Here is an 8,792-nt window from a genome sequence, read left to right on the forward strand (position 1 = left end):
AACAAAACAGCAGGTGCCGTCTTGAGATTTCATATGAGTGTACACAAATTTCACATTCTGTCTGCCCTCTGTTTTGAGGAATGGTTATACTTAACATACCCTGTATGACATGCAGTGACGCTTTTAATATATTATTATGGTATGTTTCTCTGCTGACTATGGCATAACATTTTATAACTAATAAAGGTATCACATACAACCATCTGCACATCCAAATAATACGAAATGTGTCGGACTTCATCTCCTTGTCTTGAGACACTTTAGTGCTAAAATTACCCAGGGAGTACACATTTTAAAAGCCTTTTTGGAAAATGTAAAACATATGCTTTCCACATATGCAAGCAATAAACATCCTCTGGCCCTATGTCCCCAATTTCAGCCATCACAGTTTAGATAATAGCTATAGGGAGTGCCCAAAACATTTTTATTTTATTTAGTTTTTTCCCCCTTTTTTACAAGGTCAGTAAAGAAAGAAATAATAGGTTAAACCCAGTACTGGGGAGTAAAAAAAAAAAATATATAACTCTACTTAAGTAAATTTTTTAGTAGCTTGCCTTTAGTAGTTTTGTTTTGTTTCGTTTTTATAGCATTGTATTGCATACGTGCCTTCAGCCTTGCAAGCTGATCAAACATGAACTCTCTCGGTATGAAGCCTGATTCGTTCTAGAGAATTGGTTGGACGGTTCATGGCAATAAACATAAAAAAATCATTTTTATGAATAATATTGCCAGTTATGTTTTTAACAGTTATATTCTTCTCAAATGTATTCAATTTTATTGCTATTCAATTTTATTGATTAGTTTAACTACCTGACTACTTTATAAGTAGTTTGTAGCTTGGCAAGTTACAGTTTTCAAAGTGAAAATTACATCTTTTCAGACCCATTTTGGAGACTTTTATCTTAGTCAGTTCATTGGTTAAAGAAATAATGTAAAATAACATAGCTTACTATATTAAATAAAAGCGACACAACATTTTGTACGAGCACACAAGCGTACCACATTATTTAGAAAGATTGCATGCCCTACATAAAATTACAGAGTTTCACTTTTTATAAGGCCTTGTTTCCTTTGTATAAAAAGTTCCTAACCGCACTGTCACTCCCTCAGTAGTGCACTAGCAGTAGCATTCGCTTTGTGTGGTCATTCTGTGCAAGTTGCATTTCAAGTGGCACGTATTGATCTCTTACGAGCAACTGCAAGTCATTATTCTTTCTGGTCTAGCAAATTAAAGGGGAGGGCTGACTTGTATTATTTCAACATTTTGTGTCGCACAGCAATGATGCTGTAAAATCAACCCAAAAAACTTACTGTAACAACTTTATGTTGTTTCTTTCTGTCAGTGGGGGTGAGGGAAAGGACAGTTTGATGGGTGAAAGGTTAAGAGAGGGATGTTTCATAAAGGCCTCCTAAAGACTGGCCTGCAACATAGGTTTGTTTTGAAAGAAAACAGTGAGACATGAGACAGAGGAAAGGACCGCTAAGCCTGTTCAGGTCTCTCTCGTTGGGTTCAATTTCCTTATCTCTTCTCCTCTGGTTTCTTTCCAATATCCTTCTTCCAATTTTTTTATGGTGCCTCTCATGAAGGACTCAAAGTCATTGCAACAAGCACTTTAAAAACTAACATACTGTCTGGCCATGGTAACAAATCCCATATGTCTCAGAATTGTAGTCTTTTTTTTTTAGATTGATCAGTGCAATGTGTAGTTGAATCCTGTACTTTTAAGCCTAAATATTTTAGACCCTCCAGCCGTCCATATTGTACAGTTTAGGCCAATCACATCAATCATGTGTCTTTCATTAAATTTATACCGTAACAAATGTTCTGCCATATTTTGACACAGGTGACATCAAACACGCAGCATACAGACCTAATCATGCAAACTTGTATCTCAATCACAAATGTAGTGCTTTGCATTATTACCTGTAGGCATTAATTATAATACAGTAAGTCCCTTTCCTGTCCTGATATGTGATATATTTATGAAAACCTTAAATCAGATTGCCCACTTTAATGTCCGATCACAAAACTGGCTCTGAACTCACTCGTCTGCCAAGAACCGTTTTTATTGACTTCCTATGTACCAAGAAGTGGATTTTATCTTGTACTTTGTCAACCAGTCTTGGGGGTAACAAATTACAAATGCCACAGTAAGAAATAGATTACTTACAGATTTTTCATATAAAAAATAAAAATGCACACTATAATATCAGGAAATATACCATTATGCTCTAAATTGTTCTAAAAGTTGTTCTAAAAGTTAAATGTGTAATTTCTGCAACTGTGATTGCTATATAAATACACCTATGCTGCATAAAAAAAAAAAAATTGTTTTGAATGGACGTTTTGAAAATTTGTGACATGTTATTGCATGCTATTTTTATTGTAGCCAATAAACGATTGTCTACAGTAAAGATATCACTTCTAATGCATGTAAATAAAGGCAAGCTTAAATTCTGGAGGACAAAGAGTCTCAAAGTGCAACCAAATTTACCACTGTCAAGAATTTCACCAGTGAAATCCAGTAATTTAAACAGGAATCTGGAACCAGGAATTTCGTGTGAGAGCAAAAGCTTTCCTTGCATTGATTTTGAGTTGGTTTGAATTGGATTCATCACATTGACCAGCAGATAACTGCTTGGTTTGAAAGTGACATCCTCATACTGTAATCACTACATTATTGACAATGCATCTTTTTCACTTTGAATTTTTTTCCAAAATGTCACCAAAATTTCTGTGTGAGTGCACATTCAGTAAGAAAAAGCAAATGGAAAGCAACGTTATGTGTTACTTTGACATATGAAACAATTAGTTTTTATAGGTTTATAACAGGTTACTCAATATTGTAATGCATCGTTCCTTTAGAACTATTATCAATAAACTCTTTAATGCAGTCTCTTATAGCAGACGGCCTCCCCTCCCTCGTCTCTTCCCCTCTCCTTGTGAAATGTGGACCTGCAAGCTCTGTTGGTCTGTCTTTTCTCACCTCCACTCATTTGGGCCTTGATAAGAGCTCTCCTGCTGGGGCTCAGCAGGGCTGCGACGCTTCATCACACATGTCTTAGTGCGCTGCTCTCATTTACACACGCTTCTATTGGCCCACGGCATCACCCTTGGTTTTTACAAGAAAGGCACTTTTAACCATATGTACACAATACAAATTAAGTTTACCTTGGCCAGCAAAGCTTAAAAGCCAGTGTCCTCAACCCTTCTTTAAAAGAGCTAAATAACCGTGGAGGGTCTGACATCAAACAAGAGAGGAAACCAGGGGGAACGGGAAAGGGGGGATGTCTGACCAGACTTCGAGCCTTCAATACAAAGGGAACAGAAGCTGGGTGCCATGTCATTTAATTAGCGAGAGCGCCAACTCTGCAGTTTGCTTGTGAGTTTCAGTCACGGAAGAACTACATCTCCAGGATGTTTGTTATGGTGTTGTTTGCAACTATGGCCCTACAGGTTGAAATTAAAAGGACATAATTTGCTTATTTTTGTCCATTTAAAGGGCAGAATTACCTTGATGCTTCAAACAAACTAACCGACACAAAGTAGGGTCATGCTGGTCGACTAATCAATGGTTGTCAAAGGTTTTTTCTTTCATTTTGGTTTTTAATTCCAGTGCCAATTAGCATGCTGACACCTCTAAAACTGTAAATACTATGTTTTCAGACAGAAATCCTTTAAGATGACAAATATTTGCAACTTGCGCAAAAATGCAACGTTACCTAACAACTGCGTCCAATCATTCCAGTTTAATTATTCAAAGATTCCTTCAAAAAATACAGGTAACCAACCAAGGCTTATGGAAAAATAAAAATGGCTACATTTTGGCAAAATTACAAACCCGATTCCAAATAAGTTGGGACACTGTACAAATTGTGAATAAAAACAGAATGCAATGATGAGGAAGTTTCAAATTTTAATATCTTATTCAGAATAAAACATACATGACATATCAAATGTTTAAACTGAGAAAATGTATAATTGTAAGGGAAAAATAAGTTGATTTTAAATTTCATGGCATCTCAAAAAAGTTGGGACAAGGCCATGTTTACCACTGTGTGGCATCCCTTCTTCTTTTTATAACAGTCTGCAAATGTCTGGGGACTAAGGAGATTAGTTGCTCAAGTTCAGGAATAGGAATGTTGTCCCATTCTTGTCTAATACAGGCTTCTAGTTGCTCAACTGTCTTAGGTCTTCTTTGTTGCATCTTCCTCTTTATGATGCGTTAAATGTTTTCTATGGGTGAAAGATCTGGACTGCAGGCTGGCCATTTCAGTACCCGGATAAAACTTCTACGCAGCCATAATGTTGTAATTGATGCAGTATGTGGTCTGGCATTGTCATGTTGGAAAATGCAAGGTCTTCCCTGAAAGAGACGATGTCTGGATGGGAGCAGCATTGATGGTGCCTTTCCAGATGTGTAAGCTGCCCATGCCACACGCAATCATGCAACCCCATACCATCAGAGATGCAGGCTTCTGAACTGAGCGCTGATAACAACTTGTGTTGTCCTTGTCCTCTTTAGTCCGGATGACATGGCGTCACAGTTTTCCAAAAAGAACTTCAAATTTTGATTCGTCTGACCACAGAACAGTTTTCCACTTTGCCACAGTCCATTTAAATGAGCCTTGGCCCAGAGAAAAAAGGCCTGCGCTTCTGGATCCTGTTTAGATATGGCTTCTTTTTTGACCTATAGAGTTTAAGCCGGCAACGGCAAATAGCACGGTGGATTATGTTCACTGACAATGATTTCTGGAAGTATTCCTGAGCCCATGTTGTGATTTCCATTACAGTAGCATTCCCGTATGTGATGCAGTGCCGTCTAAGGTCCTGAAGATCACGGGCATCCAGTATGGTTTTCCGGCCTTGACCCTTACGCACAGAGATTGTTCCAGATTCTCTGAATCTTTGGATGATGTTATGCACTGTAGATGATGATATCTTCAAACTCTTTGTTATTTTTCTATGTTGTTCTAGTTTCTGTTATTGTTTGGTTATTTTTTGCCACAGCATTGGGGGAATTGGTGATGCTCTGCCCATCTTGACTTCTGAGAGACACTGCCACTCTGAGAGGCTCTTTTTATACCCAATCATGTTGCCAAATGACCTAATAAGTTGCAATTGGTCATTCAGCTGTTCCTTATATGTACATTTAACTTTTCCAGCCTCTTATTGCTACCTGTCCCAACTTTTTTGGAATGTGTAGCTCTTATGAAATCCAAAATGAGCCAATATTTGGCATGACATTTCAAAATGTCTCACTTTCAACATTTGATATGTTATCTATATTCTATTGTGAATAAAATATAAGTTTATGAGATTTGTAAATTATTCCATTCCTTTTTACTCACAATTTGTACAGTGTCCCAACTTTTCTGGGATCGGGTTTGTACATTACGTTTCTTCTTGCACTGTCCATGACTTTTTCAAAGCAAAATGTCCAGTCAGTGGAGTTAAAGCATGTTTAATTTGATCCAAAATAGATTAATGTGATTTTGGCAAGTGCAGTGCTGTACCAGGTGAGCTATCAAGCAAGTTTACTGTGTTAGAAAAGCCATACATATGGAGCTGGTTATGTGATACAAACCTCAAAATGTATTAGTTTCACAAATCTTGCACTAAATGGTAAGCATTTTAAGGTCATAACATTGTATTGTGCAAAGAATCGTGTGAAAATAAGTCTTTCTTAATTGATAATCTGCCGTGTAATCATAACTTGTGTGAAAAGTAATAAGAGCTGTCGGTGTTTTATTGCCATTAGTGTTCATTTCAGCTGGAAACTGCAGCGACTTGTATCTAAATGTATGTTTTACGTGGGCAGAGATCAGTTTGTCCAATAAGCCTATGTTAAAATTAATGGTTAGGCAGCCCACATACAAACTAATTTGGAAAGAAAGTAATTTTACATATCATTAACACAATCTTAACTATTTCCAACTCTAGTATAATAAAGTTTAGTTTAATTTCCTAAACAGGAAAACATTAATAGCTCTAGTATGTGCACTGAAAGATAATGAAGGCCTCAGCGGTAATGACATCTTGCCCCAGACTCAAAAATCATATGTATCGTCTAACACATATACTGGATTTATAAAGACTGGCATGTGGCAAATGGGGATTGTGGTTTCCATCAGTTTTCCCTTCTGCCCCGGCTGTAACCTGTGGGGGATGGCTGCTTATAGCACACTGAGTCGGCTGTCAACCCCCATTTACCGCTGACCCAAGAGCACTACTCACAGCCCCCCCACAGGTCCTCAGGCGATGAATTATCTGAACTACAGCAACTCTGGATCTCTTGTTCCCTAAAGTGAAATGAAATGAAAACACAATTATTTCTAATTAGTCTGCTAAGAAAAGAGTAAGTTAGCTATTATAGTTTCTTCTATTAATTTAACTTACATAAGTTTCTGAGGTATTTTGTTGACTCATGATCTGTTTTAGGGATGAATGAAGTGCCATTCATTTTAATATGACGAAAAATAACTGGAAAATTTTACAAAACCTTTGTGATTTTTTGTGAAGCTTTGTGACAAAACTCTGTGAATTGCACATAATATCATATCCTAAAATACTGAGAATTAACTAAGAATATTTAAAAGTATATTGTATATTTATACAGTATATTTGCTGGATTATTTTTTACAAGGAAAAAAAATAATATTTCAGTTTTTCTACTTCAAAATTTCATTTCATTTACTATTACTATATTAATAAATGTCTTACTGTTATTGCATTATTCTTATTATTAACTTACCGTAACTTATTATCATTATTATAATAACTTATTATTATTATTATTAATATTAGTAGTAGTAGTAGTATTAACATATAATAATAATAATAATAGAAATAATAATGCCCTTATGCATCCCTAAAACAGATGTCATTAAATGTTTCAGTTACATGTAAAGAAAAATATTTTTCCTCACATGCACTTAAAAGTATAAAGTATAGAATGTTTTAAAAAATTCTGCAGATGTTGTGGAAAAGCCTGGGAAGAGTGACAGCCATCTGACTACGAAATCTGCTATTAGCGCATGAATGACAGACCACCAAACCACTGCCTTGATTAGATGTTTTATCAGCGCCCCAAAGGCTTATTTACTGATGAGTGTCCCAGACCAGGACATGCAGGAGATAAAGGATGTATCTTTAATGCCAGATCATAAATGCCACCACAGTGGTGATTCTGGTCTGTATCCATTCCCTAGGTAAACCCACAATGCCACAAGAATCCACAAGGCTGGAAGAGTTTAACTAGAAACTGACAGAGTAAAAAGGGAAGTCAACACTGAGCTGAGCTGAACTGTGAACTGGCTGGGGAGGTGTGGAACTCAGCCATAGTGTCCTGGGTCCCGGGTGTGTTTTCAGAAGAGGGTTTGTGAATAGAACGTGTTTCAACTCTCACTCGAAAGTGTCATTTAAAGGGGTCATATGATGTTGCTAAAAAGAAAATTATTTGGTGTAATGAAATGTGTTTATGCAGTTTAAGGTTCAATAAACACATTATTTTCCACATACTGTACATTATTGTTTCTCCTCTATGCCCCGCCTTCTGAAACACATAATTTGTTACAAAGCTCATCAGTCTGAAAAGCGAGGTGTGCTCTGATTGGCCAGCTATCCAGTGTGTTGTGATTCACCGAAGGCCTCAAGCGTGTGACGGAAATGTCTCGCGGCGGCAGCAGCGAGAATCAAAGGTTACGCCTTCTTTCTTTGCGTGAACATTTGGGCGGCATTATGCTAATCCTCCCACGTCGTGATGTAGACATGTGGGGGCATGTTTAAATCACACCATATGACCCCATAAAAAGCCAAGTAAGCCTATGCTTATTCTTGTGACCTTGAATTAAAACTGAATTGTATTTATATTATGCAAACATAAACATAAAACTATGTTCACGAGATTGCATTAAAATTTTGACATCTATTGCAAAATAAGAATCTGGCAACTGATAAACTAAAGTGAGTCTGATTCCCGAACTAATGATTTTTACCAATTAGTTAAAAATGATAAATTACCAGTATGGTAATTCATCATTTACTACCATGTATATACTGTACATGCTGGATTAAACCATCTTTTCAGGTGCTGGCTCTGGTTCTCACATTAGCAGCATTACATGTCTACAGTATTACCAATTGGATGCCTTTTATGCATACCTTTTTGACATCTTTGTGAGACTGAATTTCAAGTCAGCGAGGGGGGGAAATGTTAAATTGGCTATGTGTAAACTATGTGAAAAGAAAAACTGCAGCCTAACCACAGAGAAACAAAAACACCCCTTTTAAAGGTAAGTGGATTATGTGCACATGGCATGAGCTTTGTGACAGAACAGAGGTCACCGTTCCTCATTTGTTCTTTCACTCGCTCTCGCCCCTTTCCCTGGAGAGGAGCGTTTCTCAAGGCAAACCTGTTTGTAGTTACAGGGTTTGTTGTGCTCCTCTGTTTTGTAGGTCAACATGTCCTCCCCCCATTAATTGGTGGCTCGGTGTATCACGCAAGGAGAGTCACAGCTGCTTTGCATTATACAGGGAGAAATGCTGGTGGAAGCTGGTCATCTCTGCTCGGAGCAGGTTCCCTATAATGTAGACTGACTTACTGTGCCCCCTCATGGGCTCCTCTAACTGAAAACCACTATACTTCACCAACTGTGACCAAAGTACAGGTTTTATGTCTATACAAGCAAACAAACACCCTCTATTTTGTATACACAGTGAGGTTGGGTACAGTTTTATGTGCTACCTGTCTCGTGAGCACGTGGGTCTCCAGCACAGACACGGTCGGGAT

The sequence above is a fragment of the Cyprinus carpio genome, chromosome B21 (assembly GCF_018340385.1).
Source record: "Cyprinus carpio isolate SPL01 chromosome B21, ASM1834038v1, whole genome shotgun sequence".
Lineage (NCBI taxonomy): Eukaryota > Metazoa > Chordata > Actinopteri > Cypriniformes > Cyprinidae > Cyprinus > Cyprinus carpio.